The sequence below is a fragment of the Canis aureus genome, chromosome 21 (assembly GCF_053574225.1).
Source record: "Canis aureus isolate CA01 chromosome 21, VMU_Caureus_v.1.0, whole genome shotgun sequence".
In the NCBI taxonomy this organism is placed as follows: Eukaryota; Metazoa; Chordata; class Mammalia; order Carnivora; family Canidae; genus Canis; species Canis aureus.
Genome location: NC_135631.1, coordinates 43,203,856 through 43,225,673, shown reverse-complemented (window position 1 = coordinate 43,225,673; position 21,818 = coordinate 43,203,856). Strand labels below are relative to the sequence as shown.

At 36.7% G+C, this 21,818-nt stretch overlaps 1 protein-coding gene and 1 pseudogene across 3 annotated transcripts in view; both read right to left on the bottom strand.

The window, feature by feature from the left end:
- The window catches only part of BCAP29 (B cell receptor associated protein 29), a 52,537-nt gene that overhangs the window by 13,261 nt on the left and 17,458 nt on the right, over nucleotides 1-21,818 (bottom strand). The window lies entirely within an intron of this gene.
- LOC144293531 (U4 spliceosomal RNA) lies at nucleotides 14,767-14,848 on the bottom strand (annotated as a pseudogene).

The window sequence follows — 21,818 nt, the reverse complement described above, 5'->3', positions numbered from 1 at the left end:
GATCAAGTTTCCCAGCTTGGGCAGCCCAGGTGGCTCAGAGGTTTAGCACCGCCTTCTACCCAGGGCGTGATTCTGGAGACCCTGGATAGAGTCCCATGTCAGGCTTCCTGCATGGAGCCTGCTTCTCCCTCTGCCTGTGTCTCGCCTCTCTCTCCATGTCTCTCATGAATAAATAAATAAAATCTTAAAAAAAAAAGTTTCCCATCCAAATAAAAGTTAAAGGAGTTCACCACCACTAAACCAGATTTACAAAAAATATTAAAAGGATTTCTTTAAGAGGAAAAGGCCATAACTAGAACTAAGAAAATATGTGAAAGAAAAAAAAAATCTAACTTAGATTAGAGGCAAACATATAGTGAAGGTAGAGGTAGGTATAAGATCAACTACTTATAAAGTTGGTATGAGGGTCAAAAGACAAAAGTAGCAAATAAACTATAACTCTAATAATTAGTTTAAGGGGGTACTTGGGTTGCTCAGTGGTTGAGTATCTGCCTTTGGCTCAGGTCATGATCCCGGGGGTCCTGGGATTGAGTGTCACATCAGGCTCTTCTCCCTCTCTATGTCTCTCTCTCTTTCTGTGTTCTGTGTCTCTCATGAATAAATAAAATCTTTAAAAAAAATTAATTAAGGATATATAAAATAAAAGAATGTAAAACCTGAGGTCAAAAACATAAAACACTGGGGGTGGGGAGAGTAAAAATGTAGTGTTTTTAGGATTTGTTCAAATTTAAGTGATCATCAATTTTTTTTTTAATTTTGTTTTTTTTTTGGGGGGGCCTTTTTTTTTTTTTTTTTTTAAAGATTTTATTTATTCATGAGAGACACAGAGAGAGGCAGAGACACAGGTAGAGGAAGAAGTAGGCTCCATGCAGGGAGCCTGATGTGGGACTCGATCCTGGGTCTCCAGGATGGCACCTTGGGCTGAAGGCGGCACTAAACCGCTGAGCCACCTGGGCTGCCCAGTGATCATCAATTTAAAGTAAACTAAACTGCTATACATACAGGTTCTTATTTATGAATCTCATGCTAACCACAAATCAAAAACTTGTACTAGATACACAAAAAAAGAAAGAAATCTAAGCATAACACTAAAAAACACTAAAAAAAGTTATCATGTCACAAGAGAAAAGAATAGGAATAAAGAAACAGAGAACTATAAAAAATACCATTAAATAATTTAAAAATGGTGGTAAATACATACCCATCAAAAATTACTTTAAATATAAATGAACTAAATGCTCCAATTAAGACACAGGGAGGCTGAATGGATTAAAAAATAAGACCCATCTATATGTTGTCTATTAGAGATGCACTTCACATCTAAACACATAGAGACTGAAAGTGACAGGATGGGAAAATATATTCCATCAAATGGAAATGAAAAGAAAGCTGGGGTAGCAATACTTCTATCAGACAAAATACTCTATTTTTTATTTTATCTTACCTAAAACCTTTAGGTAGACTCTGCTCTGAGCACAGAGCCTGATGTGGGGCTCTATCTCATGACCCCAAGATCATGACCTGCGCCAATATTGAGAGTCAGATGCTTAACCAACTGAGCTACCCAGGTTCCCCTAAACAAAATGGACTTTAAAACAAAGGCTAAAAAGAGACCCCCAAAAAAGGGTATCAAATAAAGGGATCAATTGAATAAGAAGTTCTAACACTTCTAAATATTTATGCACCTAACATAGGAGCTCCTAAGCAAATACTGACAGATGCACTAAGGGAGAATGACAATAATATACTAATAGAAGGGGACTTTAACATCCACTTACAGCAATGGATAAACTACCCAAACAGAAAATAAGGAAATATTGGTCTTAAACAACACATTAGACCAGATCAACCTAATATATACAGGGCATTCCATCCAAAGCCAGCAGAATACACATTCTTTTCAAGTATACATGGAACATTCTCCAGGACAGATCACATGTTAGGCCACAAAAGAAGTCTCAATAATTTTCTTTTTATTGTTTCTTTTTATTTTATTTTTAAAATGTATTTATTCATGAGAGACAAAGCAAGAGAGGCAGAGGCACAGCAGGGGGAGAAGTAGGCTCCTTGCTGGGAGCACAATGAGGAACTTGATCCCTGAACCCCGGGATCATGTGCTGAGCCCAAAGGCAGAAACTCAACTGCTGAGCCACTCAGGTGTCCCAATAAATTTTTTTTTAAAGATTTTATTTATTTGAGAGAGAATGAGAGAGAAAGTACAAGCTGGAATGGGGAACAGAGAGGGAGAAGCAGACTCCCTGCTAAGCAGGGAGCCTGATACAGGTCTGGGTCCCAGGACTCCAAGACCATGACCTGAGTTGAAGGTAGATGTTTAACCAACTGACCCACCCAGGCACCCAATAAGTCTCAATAAATTTAAGAAGGCTGAAATCATATCAAGAATCTTTTCTGACCACAATAGTATAAAAATAATAATACATTATAAAAAAAACTGGAAAAAGCATAAGTACATGGAAACTAAATAACATGCTACTGACCAACCAACAGGTCAATGAAGAAATCAAAGAGGAAATAAGAAAGTACTTGAGACAAATGAAAAGGGAAATATAGCATTCCAAAACCTACAGGATGCAGCAAAAGCAATGCTAGGAGGGAAGTTTATAGTGATACAAGCCTCTCTCAAAAAAAAAAAAAAAAGGAAAGAAAAGAAAAAAAGAAGAGAACTAGGAAAAAAAAAAAAAGAACACAGCTCCAAGTCAGTAAAAGAATGGAAATAATAAAGATCAGAGTGTAATTAGTGAAAGAAAGACTAAATAAACAATAGAAAAGATCCATAGAACTAAGAGCTGGTTCTTTGAACAGATAAACAGAATTGATAAACCTTTACCCAGACTCATCAAGAAAAAGAGAAGACTGAAAACCAGAAGTGAGGGGATCCCTGGGTGGCGCAGCGGTTTGGCGCCTGCCTTTGGCCCGGGGCGTGATCCTGGAGACCCGGGATCGAATCCCACATCGGGCTCCCGGTGCATGGAGCCTGCTTCTCCCTCTGCCTGTGTCTCTGCCTCTCTCTCTCTCTCTCTGTGACTATCATAAAAAAATAAATAATTAATTAAAGCTACAATAGTCACAATAGTTACAGCCTTTAAAAAAAAAAAAAAAAAAAAAAAAAAAAAAAAAAACCAGAAGTGAAAGAGGAGAAACTACACTAAACAAAACACTAAAGAAATACAAAGGATTATAAAAGACCACTATGAAAAATTATTATGTAACATATTGGCCAAACTAGAAGTAGATAAATTCCTGTAAGCATACAATCTTCTATGACTGAATCAGAAAGAAACAGAAAATCTGAATAGACCAATTATGAGTAATATAGTAATAAAATTCCCAACAAACTAAGATAAGATACAGGACCAGACAGCTTCATATGTGAATTCTATTTAAAGAGTTAGTATCTATTCTTCTCAAATTATTTCCCCCACATTGAAGAGGATAAAAACTTCCAAATTCTTCTTACGGGATTAGCACTACCCTATAATCAAAACCAAAGACACTACAAAAAAAAAATACAATAAAAAAAAATAAAAAAATTAGAGGTCGATATTCTTAATAAGTATAATGGAAAAATCCTCATCAAAATATCAGCAAACTGAATTCAACAATACTTTAAATGATCATACACCATGATGAAGTAGGATTTATTCTAGGGATGCAGGGATGGTTTAATACCTAAAATCAATCAATGTGATATACCACATTAACAAAATGAAGGATAAAAATCATATAATCATCTCAATAGATGGGTAAAAAGCATTGGACAAAATTCAACATCCATTTAGGATAAAACTTTCAACAAAGTGGATACAAAGAGAATGCACCTCAACATAATGAAGGTCATATATGACAAACTCAGAGCTAGCATCACACTCAACAGTGAAAAGTCAAGATCTTTTCTTCTAAGATTAGGAATATGACAAGGATGTCCATTCTCACCACTTTTATTCAGTGAAGTATTGGAAATCCTAGTCATAGCAATTAAGCAAGAAAAAAAAAAGACATTCAAATTGGAGAGGAAAAAGTAAACTCTCATTATCTGTAGGTGACATGATACTATATGTAGAAAACACTAAAGCCTCTATGAGAAAACTGTATTATACATAGAACTACCATATGATCCAGTAATCTACTTCTAGTCATTTATCCAAAGAAAATGAAAACACTATTTTGAAAAGACATATGCACCCCTTTGTTCACTGCATAACAACCCAAATTTAGAAACAACCTAATCAATAGATAATTGGATTAAAAATGTGGTATATATATTTACAGTGGATTATACAATTATACAGCCATAAGAACGGAATGTTGCCATCTGCAACATAGACAGATCAGAGGGTATTATGCTAAGTAAAATAAGTTAAAGAAAGGGAAATAACCATATAATTTCATTCATAGGTGGAATCTAAAAAAAAAAACAAAACCAATACAAATGAACAAAGAGAACAGAACAAAAGAGATACAAAGAACAAACTGGGGGATCTCTGGGTGGCTCAGCAGTTTAGTGCCTGCCTTCGGCCCAGGGTGTGATCCTGGAGTCCTGGGATCAAGTCCCACATCGGAATCCCTGCGTGGAGCCTGCTTCTCCCTCTGCCTCTCTCTCTCTCTGTCTCTCGCGAATAAATGAATAAAATCTTTGAAAAAAAAAAAAAAAAAAGATTGGGGGGGGTTTCAAAAAAAAAAAAAAAAAAAAAAAGAACAAACTAATAGTTGCCAGAGGGGAGGGCGCGTGGGGGTGGGGGAGGTGGATGAAATCGTTGAAAGGGATTAAGAGGTACAATCTTCCAGTTATAAAATAAAGATGTGGCAATGTTATGTACAGCATACGCAATATAGTTAACAATACTATAACAACTTTGTATGGTGGTAGATAGTAACTAGATTTACTATAGTGACCATTTTATAAAGTATACAAATATCAATTCAGTATGTTATGCATCTGAAACTAATACAACATCGTATGTCAAGTATTCTTAAAAATAAAGAATGTTGGCTAGGAGCCTATACCGAATAGGAGTTGGTCTTAATGTTAAAAATGATTCATATTTAAATTTCTGACATGAATAAATTACTCATGAAATTTAATAAACCTAGACATCAACCCATTAGTTCCTTATTTAAAGATACGTATTGTTAGGAGACAGAATGGGTCAGGACGTCCTACATATCTGTAAAAGAAGCTAGAAAACCACTTTGCAGCCTATCCAGGAGTTTCTCCTGATTACTACTGGTAGTAAGGTATGGCAAAACAAATGCAGGCAAATCCTATTTTTCTGGCACTTATCAAGTCAAGGTATGAACTGTGTTTCCTATTTTGTTTTCTATCTCAGTAGATATTAATAAACCTAATGATTACTATGTTATTTAATTCATTCCAATTAAGAGAAGCTGTTATTGTCTAGGAGCCTTTTGGACTATTTCCCGGTCCTTTTTCTCTTGTTTTATAAAAATTACAATATTCTGTTTTGGATGCCTTCTACCTCCCTTCTGGAACTGCCTTCATGACTAAGGGATTATATAAACTTGTTATCTGACATTTGCATATGCTTATTTCATCTTGAACCATTTTATTTTGGAAGCAGCATTTATAGGAAAGACATTATTAAACAAGGAGGCTTGAGGTGATACATCTAAGTCACTATTTCAATTTTCTCATCTGTAAAAATGAATTGCTATCACTTTCTGGTGGCTTCATGGAAATGCTGAAATATTTCATGAGGATACTGGCCAGATCTAATTAGAAGCCTGGTTGTGTCCAAGTCAGTAGGAACTTTCTGAGGCACATATATCATTTATTAATACAGAGAATAACCCCAACTGATATTACAGTGAGATGTAGTAAGCAAAAATGTTTGTGTAAAATATTTGTGTAAAATGATATGTAAGCAGGCCAGCAATGTTTGTAGTTTTGCAAACATCAAACTTACATTCATGGAGTTGTTTGTACAGTGCAAGAAGCTGTGAGACTTATGCAGTGTGTAGATGTATCACTATGATTTCTACCTGAGATAACAGGAACTACCAGCCAAGCTCTGCCAGGGAATGGAAGAGAACATTCTAGAAGCATTAGCAAGACAGCTAAAGTTGGCTGTTGTACAATAGGTATAAGGATTGCAACAGAGGAAGCCATTTTTAATTTGAAAATTTTCCATACATCTAGTGTTGGTTTCTTTTCTGTTTATTGGGTTCTTTCTATTTTTGAGACCTTGAGAATGAGATATATTGGAGCTCTTTAATACTTAATCCTCACATGTACCATTCTTTTACTAGTGACCAATGACTGGACTGTTAATCTACAACTTCTAAGACACTTGGAGAGTAGACACACAAACTTTAGTCCAGTAAGGAACATAAATTGTGGTTTTAATTATATTATATAGTTACTTTTTTTTGTACATGCCTATATTGTCAGGTATATGTAGGTCAGGTCCGTTTTATTCATCATTTTAATTATCACTGACTCTCTTTTTTAACCTTATATCCATCTCTTGATAAGCTCTGTTGATTCTACTTCCTTCCTCCATCTCATCAGTCCATCCATGCTACTGTTACCAATGTTCCTCATCTCTAGTTTAGATTACTGCAATGGATTCCTTACCTAGTTTCCTGGCTATTCTAATTCACTGTCCACAGTATTGTTAAAGTGATTGCTCCTCTGCCTAAAAACCCTCCAATACTACCCCCCAGAATGTGGACATATAAACATGAGGCCCTCCACGATGGATCTTATGCTTTCTATTCCCCTCTTGCCACTGCAGCTGTCTTATTTTATGCTCTAGTCACAGTAAGTTTCTTATTGTATTTCAAAAATGCTATATTCTTTTAGTTATATGCTGCTCATTTTGTTAGAACTTCTTTGCCCATCTCCCTTCACCTCCCGGCCTCATTTGCTCCCCTTTCTTCTAGCTAATTAATATCTCTCCTTCAAAATATCAAGAAATTATTATCCTTGATCTCCACTGTTGGCTTCTATTTCATCTTTAGCTCACCTAAATTATAGCACCACCGTGCTGAAGTATAGCTATGTCCCCACTAGACTGTGGACTACTTAAGAAACAGAACCGTAATTTGTCTCTCTGTTCTGAGAATGGAGCACTGTGCTCAGCACACAGAAGGTACTTAAAATATGTTCTCTGAAGGAAAAAAAATGGATAAATGAAAAGCCCAAGCTTTAAGCATCTGAAAAATTTACTTGTGTGTAACCAGTTCATTTCCTGAGATTGTGATAAATGTCAGGTCAACAATGAAGTATCACTCTATTCACCTGATAGGAATCTTGGTTGCAACTAAAAACAATTATATCTTTAATCAAAAAACAAAATGTTCATTTCAGTAATGGAATGACTAAGTAATGGGGATAAAAGGTACAACATAGGAAATATAGTCACTGGTATTATAATAGCACTACCACTGATGAACAGATGGTAGCTATTCTCGTGGTGACATAGCATAAGGTATACAGTTGTCAAATCACTATGTTGTACACTTGAAACTGAAGTAATATTGTGTGTCAACCATATTTCAATTAGAAAAATACTCTGGATAGCTGGAGAGTCACAAAGCAAACAGACCGTTTTAAAATATTTTGATAAAAATAGAATGCTACAAATATCTCATGCTAATTCAAAATTAAAAACAAAAACCAAACAGTATTACAGAATCCAGTTCAATTAAAAAAAAACAAAAACCTAAAACACTGACCCTAGGAATGGGGCTGGATATAGGCAAGATAAGCCTGGAGCAGCTTATAGTGTCAGATAAGAAAGTACTCAAAAAACAAAAATAAGGGGATCCCTGAGTGGCTCAGGGATCTGAGCCAACTAAGCCACCCAGGCACCATTTAACCAACAGTTACAGAGTAACCATTTCTTAAGTGTGAGCTGTGACTTCTTTCCAAAGAGTACACTATGGAAAGGGGGAAGAAAAAGGGTAACTTTACAGAAGAGAATCCTGACAAACATTACCAAAGACAGGTGATCAAGTTCAACAGCAACAGTGATAAATCATGTTGGGAATGTACTCTTGATGTAATGTGACTGACGAAAGTGGCACTTTATCTCTGTGGCTTTCCTCTCAAATCCCACAACCCTATTCTAACCATGAGAAAAACATCAGATAAATGCCAATAAAGAAGCATCCTACAAAATACCTGACCACTACTCCCCCAAACTGTCAAGGTCATCAAAAATAAGGCAAGCCTGTGAAATCATTATAGCTAAGAGGAGCCTAAGGGGACATGACTACCAAGTGTACTGTGGTATCCTGAATGAGATCCTGGGAAAGAAAAAAAGCATTAGGGGAAAACTAAGAAAATCTAAAGCAAATAAGGAATTTAGTCAATAATAATGTATCAATATTGGCTCCTTAATTACATAAATGTACCACATTGATGCAAGAAATCAATAATAGGGGAAATGGAGTGTGGGGTACATGGAAATTCTCTGTACTCTCTAACCAATTTTTCTGTAAATCTACACTTTTTTATTTCATCTATTAAGATTTATTTATTTATTTATTATTTATTTATTTATTCATGAGAATACACAGAGAGGATAGACAGAGGCAGAGACACAGGAGGAGGGAGAAGCAGACTCCATGACGGGAGCCTGATGTGGGACTCGATCCCTGGACTCCAGGATCACGCCCTGGGCTGAAGGCAGGTGCTAAGCCTCTGGGCCACCCAGGCGCCCAATCTACACTGTTTTAATATAAAAAGTTCATTTAAAAAGTGACGGGATGAGCACTGGGTGTTACTCTGTATGTTGGTAAATTGAACACCAATAAAAAATAAATCTATTATAAAAACAATAATAAAAAAATAAAAAGTTACAAGAGGAACAAAACAAAACACTGCGTACAGGATCAGATATAACAACATTCATTAGTTTATAAGTATTATCCAAGTAAGAACCTATCAAATAGGATGTGCCTAATTCCTTTGTTCTAAGTAAAGAAAAATTTAAATATTCTCTTGTAGAAAATCTTTGTTTTTCAGTTATATAATATAGTATGTATTAAAAAACAAACAAGGACCAAGTGGTAATATTTTAAAAAGTCAGTGAGTGAGCAGTGAGAAGGTGAATAAAGGAAAATAAAGGAAAATAAAGGAATAAAATAAAGGAAAATAAAGGAAAAGCATATATTCTAGTAAAGAAGCATGAGCTTCTTTATGTTAAACATTTAAAATCAGAGTTCATAAGAACTGTAATCATGTATTATGGTCAATATGTACAATAACTATAGAAGGATGGTGAGAAATAAGCTCCTTAACAGCAATGGCAAATTTTTCCTGTTTCATCAAGAATATGAGGAAAGGGGTACTTGGGTGGCTCAGTCATTAAGCTCAGTCAATTAAATCAACTCTTGATTTCAGCTTAGTTCATGGTCTCAGGGTCATGAGATTGAGCCCCGTGTCACGCCCTTCACTCAGTATGGAGTCTGCCCGAGATTCTTTCTCCCTCTGCCTCTGCCCCTCCCCATGCACTCTCTCTAAATAAATAAAATCTTAAAAAAAAAAAAAAAGACTATGAGGAAGATTTTTCTTGTCTCTAACTGCTGACATAAAAGATGAAGTTGTTACATAGATGAAACTGTCCAAAGACTAGGGAGTTATCTACTCATCTATCCATTCAAGAAACTTACGAGGTATCAGGCATTTTTTCTGAGTGCTAAGTGAAAAGACAGCTAGGGTCTCTGTTCTCATAAAACTCATTTTAATCTGGGAGGAAGACACACAATACAGAGACCAACCAAGTGCTAAGTATCATGCAGAAGTTAAGATAGATGCTTGCAGAGTGAATGACTGTATGGCTACCATTGATGGGGCAGTCAGGAAGAATTTCTTGAGAGAGGTGGAATTTAAGCTACCATCAGTTTTGTCTGCTGAGAGAGTCTATAAATAATGACATCCGGTAGGAATGGGCACATCCAGGATCCAGATCCTATCTTCTAAATACCATTTTCTGCTTAAAAGAACCAAGGTTCATTGGAGAAATGGTTGATTCAAGGGCTGGAGGAGGAAAAGTATAAGGTGAGCTTGGAATGTCTCATTATACCAGAAAAGTAAGTGCTTACAGAATGGGGAAATGACAAAATGATATGAGATCCAGCATGCAAAGACTCCCACTTCCAATTCTGAGACAATCTGAACAAAAAGCATAATGCTCATAATGGATTCTAATCCACCGAAATAAATAACTAGGGGATAAAGGAAGACTCCTCCATATAACAGAATGGCATCTAACAAATGCACAAGAATAAGGGAATTAGAAAATCAACATTTGGAAAATATCCAAATAAGTGAGAGAATAATACAAAGAGAGTGAGAGAAAAAGATGAAAGGCAAATGTCAAGTGTTATTTTTGGGTAACTGAGTGAAGAGTACAGGCGAATTTCTTGATATTATTCTTGCATCTTTCCTGTGAGTGTGAAGTTATGCCTGAATAAAAGGTTAAAAGGAAAAAAAGAAATTCGGTTATGAGGTAGAGCAGTAACTGGAGGAATATGAGATGAAGTTTCTGTTCTGTTGTGGAGGAGATCCCAGAGAATGCTTGCAGGATGACAGGAAGTACAGCAGTAACTGCAGAAACCAAATCCTGGAGACTGAGATCCACAGCACTAGATGTGGGATGGAAACTACATCCATGGAAACCCATGAGCCCAGCTGCAGGATGACAGTAGTTTGGTGGTGAGAAGATGAAGTTTTTGTCTAATTAATTCTTTGCGTCCATGGAGAGAGGGTGAACCTAGAATTTCAATAGGACTGTCATGCAGTGTTGCGGGCCCATAGAATTTAGTGACCATTTATTTAAAGCAAAAAGTTGGTCCCCTCAGCAATGCTGACGTGTTTGGGTGCAGGGGCCAAGTAGTGAAGCTGTGACTACTACCAGAGTTTGGTCCTAGAGTGAGCTAGGGAGTAGAGGAGGGATGGAGAAGTGACGAGGTAAGGAGACTAGGAGTTAGCAAAAACATAATTAAGGATAAACCGTGAAATGAGAACTGGGTAAGGAGGGAAAAGAGGGCACCAAAGTCAGTTTTTGGAACCCTAGAAGCATTCTGGGGACACAGAGTTTGACTTAGACATGGCCCTTGCCTTCAGGGCACTTATAATCTAGTAAGAAAGATGAACAAATAAAAAGGTAATTCCTGTAGAGTGCACTGATCAAATAAGCAAGCACGCAGCAATATGGAGGCCCGCATGGGGCCACTCAGTCTAGCTGGAAGCAAGTTTCAGGGAGGCTTCTGGGACATGGCAATGTCGGAGCTGAAGGATGAGCATAAGCCATTGACAAGAGTGAGGGATTAAGGAAGGAGACCTGCAGTCCTGGGCACAGGTGACATAGCAGGGCAACACCACCTTAAGGGGAACTACCAATTGTGCTATTTAATGGAGTTGGAGTCTCACATTTTGATTAGACAAGGCTGGGGGACAAAGCTGGAGATGATGGTGGGTGGAGATCACAGATTATGTGTGCTATCCTGGAGAGCTGTAGATGTGACAGGAACCAAGAAAGAGTTTTAAATAATGCAGGGGCATAATCAGATCTTTGGTGCTGAGTAACTCCTCCGGTGGCAATATGAAGAAGCCAAACTAAAAGCAGAATGACTAAATGGGAACATGCTTTAGAAGACTGCATGCTCTGCAGGAGGGTTAAAACATTTCTGGAATGGAAACAAAGCTGCACAACTAATGATATCACAGAGCAAATATTAATAAATAAAACCAAATATAGATCTATTTTTCTCCAGCAAAGAACAAAGGGAGAAATGAATGATTACTTTGAATATATGAGTGCCTACCCATACATTCTGGGCTACCGGGAATATGAGGGAGGTTGATGGGCAAAGCATTTTTGGTTTTGGGTTTTAGAAAAGATACGGACTTAAGGCACGTAGATACTTATTGAGATTTCTGGTTCTATGGGCCAGGGAACTCGATAAACAGGCTTTCTAATTTAATAAATAAAATAGCCCCACTGCGTGTGCTGTTGGCAAAAGGAATATCAAATGCATAAAGACTTCCTCAATTAATCTTAGTTAAGTTGCTTCAATGTTTAAGAAAACAATTTTGGATCTGTTAAAAAATTTTTTGGATCTGTTATTAGCAAAGAATAATTATAAACTATATTAATATACTGGCTTTCCACTTAAAAATCAGGATGTACATTTTAGGCAAAGCACGGTGTAAATACAGATTATACAAACTGCTTTGAAAAGGGTACACTTTTTATGTAAAGTGTACTTCATATGTAAGCAGAAGCAATACAGGACATCTAGAAGAATTGTCAGCCCATCATATATAAGGATTGGGAGTTAACCTGCAGGGACTATAAACAAAGAACTACCTTTCTTATACATGGTATATATAATTTCTTAAATTATTTGGTCGCTATTCAACAAGCAATTGGTGCACGCCAAATTCTGTAACAATACTGATGGTGGAAACAATTTTTTTCAGCATCACCTCATATATAGTGAAAAGGTATTTTTTCTTTCTTTTTTTTTTTGGAAAAGGTATTTTTTTCTTTTAGTTTTTTAAAGATTTTATTTGTTTATTCATGAGAGACGCACAGAGAGGCAGAGACACAGGCAGAGAGAGAAGCAGGTTCCACGCAGGGAGCCTGATGTGGGACTCGATCCAGGGCCCCAGGATCACGCTCTAGGCCGAAGGCAGATGCTAAACCTGAGTCACCCGGGCACCACAGGAAGGTGTTCTTCATTATTTGAGTACTTTAAATATGGTTGCCAAAGGTTTCTAAAGGGCCAGGCAGTAAATATTTCTTGTGTGCCCTGCAGATTGTCTACTCAACTCTGTAGTCATAGGAAATACGTGAACGAATAAGTGAGGCTTTGTTCTAGTAAATCTAATCCATAGAAACAAGGCAGCAGGCAGGATTGGCCCATCCTTTGCTGGCCCTTGTCCTATAACAACACTTGTGTTATCAGTTTCTCTTAGATTATAAATATACTCAGAAAGAACTGTAGGGTCCAAGTCATACTGAACATTTTAAGAACGCTCCTAAGACATTTCCCATTCCGAGTCTATCAGTTTTCCTTAGAGAAACAGCAAAGGCTATCCAGACGGGGTTGGCAATGAGATTTAATTTTAGAAAGTAAAGGCTTTTTCCTACTTTAATTTTCTAGTGATGTAGCTGACTTGCTTTGAATCCAGGAACCCAAAGAGGGAATAATTTGGAGAGGATGACAAAATTATTTTTGGATGGGTTGATCTGAGGCTCTGGGTGGAGTTTCACATGGAAATGCCACCACTGGGCAACTTCTAAAGCAAAAACTCCTCTTTTTGCTAAAGATTTTATGTTTAAGTAATCTCTATATCTAATGTGGGGCTAGAACTCACAACACTGAGATCAAGAGTCACATGCTCTACCGAGTCAGCCAGGCACCCCTAAAGCAAAAACTCTAGCTCCAGCTTTGAAAGCAAAACCAAATCCATCTATCTCATGGTGTTCATCACCCGGAAACATGGGCATTTAAGACACACTGGGCCCAACTAATATCTTTCCAAGACACCCATAGGAAAGAACAGAGCTATTATTTTACTTTGGTTTTGTAAACCAACCCCAGATTTAATTAGCAAATGAACAACTCAAACATCTAACACTGCATGTTGTATGACTGATAAGACTCTGAAAGGTCTTCTTCTCTTTTTCAACTTAGAAGCCCATGAAAGACTTTACCTTAAACTTGGCTGCCTTTTCATTATGATATACACAAAAGGCAATAGTACATGAATTTGGAAAGTAAGATACTGTCAGAAAAATTATCCCTCAACTTGAGGAAAATGTTTTAAGTTGGTTTTGACGAAAATTTTTTTAGGTTGAAAATTGATGTATAAACTTCTCTTTTTTGCTTCAGTCATTCCTTAACTTGGAAACCTTTCTGATAGAAATAATAATAACAGCAATAATGGCAAAATCTAGTGATTTGTTAAATTTGAACACAGACCAGGCAGTGGGCTGTGTGCTTTATATGCAATGACTCCATGAAGAACTACAGCTGAGAATAAGTACCTTCCCCCAAAGTCCCAGAGAGGCTGTTACACAAAAGCTGGTCTCAAATATGGGCTGAGTAACTTTAAACTCTGCATTTCCAAATAGCAGTAAACAAGCCGTGAAAGAGAATTCTTAAATAAAGACACTTGCACACTTGAGAGTTATTTATCTTTCTTCTCTATCTAAATCTCTGCCCACAATTATTTGGTAAAAGACTGTTTCTGGCTATTTTCTCGCTAAAAACCTGCTGCTACCTCTGGACTTACTTTAGAATGGTGGACTTGTAAGCATGGTACTCATGGCCCCCAGATCTTGATTCAGATTGTCTGCTCACCTCATCATGCCCACTCCATAAACCCAGCCATCAACCATCCACTTAGGCATAACGGCCTTTCTCCTTGGATCATGTGCGTTCTGGAGACTAGGGGAAGATATGGCCATTTCTGCTTCTGAAATCTCTCTCAACCTTGAGACCAAGATCCAATGATACCTCCCCCATGAAATGTTCCTCAGCCCTTCCAGTAAGAATCAATCACTTTCTCCTCTGTTCTACCACAGTCCTTTGTGTTCTACCTTAAGTTCAGTTATCATCCCTTGCGCCTCACATTCTTATTATTAGTGAATCTATTTTTCTCACTAGAGATTCTTGAAGACTGGGATGACAGTGTATTCACCTTGGTACCTCTCCCAGCATACAGCACGATACTTTGTATATGGCAGGTACACGTAAAAGTTCCTAAATGGGAAAAGTTTTCAATTAGCAATAATTGTGCCTTGGATAAACCTCATTGGCTCTGATACTGCTACTGCACAAAGCTAAAAGTTCATAATTGGAAGGGAGCAAGGTCTCCATGCTGATAAAATCCCTTTAATATGTAACCCTGCAGGAACATGTGGCCATCTGCAGAATCCCAAACCCTAGCACCTGAGCCTATAGAAACTGTTGAGGGGTTATTTGCTTCTTGAAGGTTGTGGGGACTTCTATAAAGCAGAAGAACATGCTATTAATCTAACATAGAGGACAAAGCCAGTTCCAAGAAAATCACTGATGATTTCTTAAAATGAAATCCAAACCTTCAGAAGTGTTGGGTAAATAAAAATTGACCTCAATAGAAATCTCCTGCCAATAATTGAGAAGAAGATGAAATTATTAGATGGGGGAGAAAGAAGTGAAGGAAAATACTATTGGTTTTCAAGCTTGGAAGAAAAGATCAAATTGCAGCAATCTGTGAGGTAGTCCAGGGAGAGAGGAAGGAACATGGCTGAGCAATCGTCTTTGCTTCCCAAGGTTCAGATTCCTCATATACCCTAACTTCCCCCAACTCATGTTTGCCACACACTTTTCACTCTGTTCCTTCTTGCAATTTAAGAAAAATGTCTTTCAAAGATTTTTTTTAAAGATTTATTTAGGGGATCCCTGGGTGGCTCAGCAGTTTAGTGCCTGCCTTTGGCCCAGGGTGTGATACTAGAGACCCGGGATCGAGTCCCACATCGGGCTCCCTGCATGGAGCCTGCTTCTCCCTCTGCCTGTGTCTCTGCTTCTCTCTGTGTGTCTCTGGTGAATAAATAAATAAAATCTTAAAAAAAAAAAGATTTATTTATCTGAGAGAGAGAGACAAGACACACACACAGTGCATGCGTGTACAAAGGGAGGGGCAGAGGAAAAGGGGGAGAGAGAATCCTCAAGTAGACTCCTCACTGAGTGTGGAGCCTGATGCGGGGCTTGATCTCACGAGCCAGAGATAATAACCCAAGCTGAAACCAAGAGTCAGATGTTCAACTGACTGAGCCACCCAAGTGCCCCTCAAACATATTTTAAAATTTTAGAAGAAAATTTTATAATTACACTTAGCATTTTGAATTATAAATACCTTCTTGGTCATCAGCAGGCTTCATATTATTAATACACATTGGAAAGCTGAGGTGTTTGCCTGGAATCCAGGGGATCTCTACTACTAGCTGAATGACCGAGAATTAGAGGCCAGAGGTGAATCGTTATCAGGTAGAAAGAACCTCTGATGATTCTTCTCAGCCAAAGCCTCAAATGTTGGTTAAGTGCCAGCATTCCTTTTTTTTTTTTTTTTTTTTTAAATTTTATTTATTTATTCATGATAGTCACAGAGAGCGAGAGAGAGGCAGAGACACAGGCAGAGGGAGAAGCAGGTTCCATGCAGGGAGCCCGACGTGGGATTCGATCCCGAGTCTCCAGGATCGCGCCCTGGGCCAAAGGCAGGCGCCAAACCGCTGCGCCACCCAGGGATCCCTAAGTGCCAGCATTCTGTGTTCAGAGCTCTCCCTCCTCTCTCAACAGTCTTCCTTGACATTCCCATTAAATCCTTGATTTAATTGCCAGAGTTATCCATATGTATGATGGCTTAGACTCCAGCTTGAGATGACCTTTCTTCTAAGTTTTGAGTTTGTATTTCCACCTGTTCTTTGGGAATTTTCACTAGGATATCCCGATGGCCCCCCAAACTCAGCATATTTATAACCACAGTTATTTTATTTGCTTTCCCTTTCCCAATAAAAGGAGACACCCCATATCTCCTTTGGTCTTAATCTAGGTTAAAAGCACAACCTACCTAGTCAATCAAATTAGAAACCTGGAGTCGTCTTAAATTTCTACTTTCCCTCATTCCCCTAATCTTGTTGGGGCTGCCTGCCTCCTAAAAATCTCTCTCATGATAAAATTTTATGACTCTGAGGACAGAAAGAAGGTTCCACAGTTTCCAGAAGGCAAAACAAAACAAAACAAGACATATACAAAAAGAATCTGGGGCTGGAATGACTCTGGCCATGTTAACATAAACAACACAAGCAAGAAGATAATGGAGCACTGCATTCAAATTTCTGAGGTTAAACATTTTTCAATGAAGGGTGAGGCTAAAATAATGATAGTTGTTTTCAGAAAATATAGATTTCCAAACATTCACGGCTTCAGATTGTTTACCTTTCATGTACTCTTCTCCTCAGAAGCTATTAGATTGTATGTTCCACCAAATGGAGAGAGTAAATAAAAAGTGGAAAACATGGAATTCAGGAAAGAAGGTATCGGCACAGGAAAGAGGCAAGGGGGTTTGCATAATGATGAATAGCAGATACATGGTCATAATAATATGTGTTAAGAAAAAATAGGATATGCTTATATTGGGAGTGATGGAGGATGGGAAATGTGTCTGAGGGGCTTGGCAAGACAAGAGAGCTAAGTTCTTCTCTTCCATGTAAGGAAGTCAAAGATAAAATCCCACATACTGAAAGATCAAAAAAACAGCTACCCAAACATTACACTTGGAAATCTGGAGATGAACATCAGAAGAAACAGCTAAATGAATTGCAAGTAGCTGTTTTTGGGGATGGGTCTCAGGGAACTGCGGTTTTTCACTGTAAGTCTTGTAGTACTTTTGACTTTTAGTATTCATGTACATGAAAACTCTGGTACAATAAAAAAAAAATTAGGTACCATTTAAGCATGATAATGACTACTTTGTGTTCTAATTCCATAAGAAAAGATTCTTGGAGAGAAATGCTCTAAAGATCTTGTCTTACTTTTTATTTCCCCAATATTTATAATGAAAAGAACATGCTGATTTCTTTGCTTAAATTATTACTTCGCTCCTACAGTTTTATTATTGCATATCAGTATTCCAATAGATATTCTAAGCAAACAACTACACTATAACCTAGCGAGAAATGATTATGTCTCACCCAAGAGAGTTAAGATTTGTAGACCCATTCCATATAACACACTTGGGCTATGAGCTAATAGGTGGATAAAACATGCCAGGCCCTGTCCTAATGATTCTAAGCCTACATGAAACATTTTTCTCCTGTGAGGAATATGGCTTCATTAACCACCTGCTGAAGTTCAGTCTGGAAGAAAGGTAACTTACGGTGAAAAATTTTCTCTCATGAAAAATAAACACAATTTTAAGGGTCAAAAAGCCACAGTGAAAATAGTTCATGATGATCACTTTGCTTAATTATATTATTTGGAGATACACAGACATTAAAGGTTAACTAATCTATTCCCTCATTTTACAGAAAACTGTGGCCTAAAAAAGTTTAGTGACTTGACTAAAATGACCCAGTCTATCTTCAGATTTTGCAAGGTGATCTATGTCACTTAGCAAAGGTTAAACAACTAATATGCAATATTTACTCTCAAAGTAAAGTTGGGAATAGAGTCAATCACTTGTAATTCAAGTAAAAAAAAATAAGAATGCTATAGATTACCTTGATTTTTGGAAGAGAGCTTTTTTGTGTGTGTGTGTGTGTGATCCTTTTCACTGTACACATAAAAGAAATCCATTACAGAAAATAATTTCGATTACAGAAAAAAAACTGCTATTAAGAGTTTGGTGCAATTTTTTTTGCTTGATTAATATACTATAAATTAGATATTGCTTATTGTCACATTCATCAAACTCTTCTATTATTTTTTAATATAGACTTTTCTTCAGTTATTAAGAGAAGGGAAGGAGATGGCAAAAACCTAGAAACTGGGGGATCCCTGAGTGGCTCAGTGGTTTAGCACCTGCCTTCAACCCGGGGCATGATCCTGGAGTCCTGTGATCAAGTCCCGGGATCGAGTTCCGGGATAGAGTTCCAGGATCGAGTCCTGCATCGGGCTCCCCACATGGAGCCTGCTTCTCCCTCTGCCCGTGTCTCTGTCTCTCTCTGTGTCTCTCATGAATAAATAAATAAAATCTTAAAAAAAAAAAAAAAAAACTAGAAACTTCCATATGTATAAAGAGGAGGAGAAATTTGAATTTCTTATTCAAATTACAAAAGCTCATTAAAAGGCAATAAAGCAAAAATATGACCAAAACTAATATATATTTTTTTAAGTATTAACAATTTTAAAATAAGGCTATGGCTTTGATATAGCTACAAATTAAAGCTAGTTCATACCTACAACTTTCAACTATAAAACATGCTTAGGTTAGACTTTGAGAATTTATTTTTATATAAATAGATGGTTCAAATAATTAATTGGTAAGGAATTAGAAAGCCCTCAGTTTTATTTATTTACTTTTATTTTCATTTTTTTTTTTAAGTAGGCTCCATGCCCAGGATGGAGCCCAGTGTGGGGCCTGAACTCATGACCCTGAGTTCAAGAATCGCATGCTTACTGACTGAGCCAGCAGGTACCCTGAAACTCAATTACTTTTTTTTTAAATTTTTTATTAATGACATTTTTTGTTTCGTTTCATTTTATTTAAGTAAACTCTATACTCCACATCAGGCTTGATTGAGCTCATGATCCTGAGATCAAGAGTCACATATTCTTCTAACAGTGCCAAGCTGGCCCCCACTCTTAAAATCATACCTACTTTACCATAGCCTGCATGCAGGCAATGACTAAATGGTATGTGTTTCCTCTAGTTGATATATATTGAGAAGGTATTTATTTATAAGCAGAGATGCCAAGAAGATATTTATTTGTAAGAATAAAAGCCAGTAGCTATCCTGGGGGACTCCTCCTCTGAAGTCAATCTTCTTGTACATCATAAGGTTTTCCACCACATACAAGATCTGTTTTTATTATGAGAACTTCTAAGTTTATTATTATAAGAGCTTTGTAAATTCTTCAAAGCTTATGCTCTTATTTTTCGTGGCAGTGCCCTTTCCCAATTACTCCACATATGGGGATATCAGAGTTATTGTTAAACAGATCATTAAAGATGACAGACCAGGTCCTTATACCTGACTAAGTTAGCCCTGAGTATAAATTAGGTGCTTTGGGACACGCATGCTCTCTTTGGATCACTAGGGTCATATTACTGCACTGAAGCACAGACAATTTACTAACTCTGGTCCAAATCTGAACCGGTGATTAAAAACTGATGGTGTTTGACACTAATAGAGTGTTCTTAATACCTGTGTTCAGAACACTGCTTTTCCAATTTGAGGCTAACCAGTTTAAATAAACATTTGTATTTATGCTTTATCTCCACTATTATACTTTGGAGAAAATGTTTCACTTAGATTAAACGAACACCAAGGATAAGAAAATTCATAATGAAATACATAATGAAATGCCTCCATTAAGAGACAAATGATACTGCTTTTCTACTCAATTTTCAAATATAACTTTCTGAAACATTTTTAAAGTACTGTCAGCCTTAATATCCTCAATGTTGAGAAATCAATGACTATTTTTGAATGGTAATAGGCACAAAGAATTGTGCTACTGAATTCATCTGAATATCTTGCACTATTAATTTATGTAATTTCTTAGTTTTTGCCTTAATAAACTTGACTGGAATATATCAAGAGAACATAGCCAAAGATATACCTCCTTTAGAAATGGAACTCTGATCTTTTCAAGGTCGTTAATACTGTTATGTGAAATAATAATTTTGGGTACATAAAATGTGTTCATAAAATATTGCACATCTTGCAGAAACCTATCAGGACATACTCAAACAGGTAAAATCTGCTTTTACCTCAACACTGATTCACTCTGAAAGTAGGTTTGCAGTCTACACTTTAAACACAGAAGCTGGTATCTCTTGCTATCAGATTATAAACACAATGTCTATATTATCAAAGAGTTCATCTACTGCAAACATCTGAATTGTCCGTTACAGAAATATTGAGTTTCTTTATATTACTCTAAAATATAAGGTTTAGAGTTATATTTCAGACTTATAAAGTCAAAGCTCAAAATATCTCTGCATTGGATTTTTGAAAGGCAAAAGGAAAAGAAATTAAACTGCTCAAAGTTAAGACAGGTATGGTGTGGCAAACAAACCTATTGTCTGTTTTATATTTTTGTACCACTCTTCTCACATTAAAAGAGGGATCCATGCCATGGCAGGCATGAAAAAAAGCAAGATTTGAAACAATTTTTTTTTACACTAATTAAAGGCGTTTTGGAAATAGTCCCTTGCGTTCTTCAAAAAAGTTAGCAGCAATACTTTATGTTGGGTAAAAAAAAGAACACTCCTTCTCTTCTTAAATGTCCAATGCAGAGGGTGGTGATTACTAAATTTATTTTCATATAAATGTTAAAACTTCTTGATCATGTTCCAAATCTTTTGTAAAAGAAGCAACTGTACCAACAATGAATTTGGGGCTATACTACACCAACCACATAATACACTATCTTGTCTAGAAGAGTAACTTATTTTTTAACTTACTGCCTCTAAACTAATCTTTTCTTCACTCTAAGAAGCAGGAAGTTAAAGAATTTTATATCATATGAAATATCCTATGGATTTTCGTTTTGTTTTTACAGAATCATCTTTTATCTTTGGGCTTTCCATATCAAATTCAAATTCATCTTGATGAAGTAAACTCTATCCAAATATTGTAAATAGATAATCAATAAAGCAAGTTATACTATAAAAAGCTTTTATTAAGCTGAGATCTATTTAAAAAAAAAAAACTTAGAAATGGTCTAAAGTAGGTCCTTGATTTATTCACTGAACATTCACCAATTTACCTCCAACATAAAGTAGTGGAAGAAATTTGAAATTGGGTCCATGCATTAATCATTACCTTAACTCTGGCTGGCTGAGAGATCTCCCATTGTCTGGACAACATTAAGGAATATCTGTTACATGCAGGGATATTGCCCAGAGGTCAAGCCCAAATTTTTACTCCGAGTTTCCTGAGATGATGCTGGACTTGGGGTACCTACTTTTCTGTGTTATGTGGCTATAAGTAATAAGAATTTTTTCTTTGACGATGAAGAAAATACTATCAGAATTATTTCTTAAAAAAAAAAAAAAAAAAAAAAAAAAAGAAGAAATAGCTGCCTTCCCAAGTCCTGACTGCAAT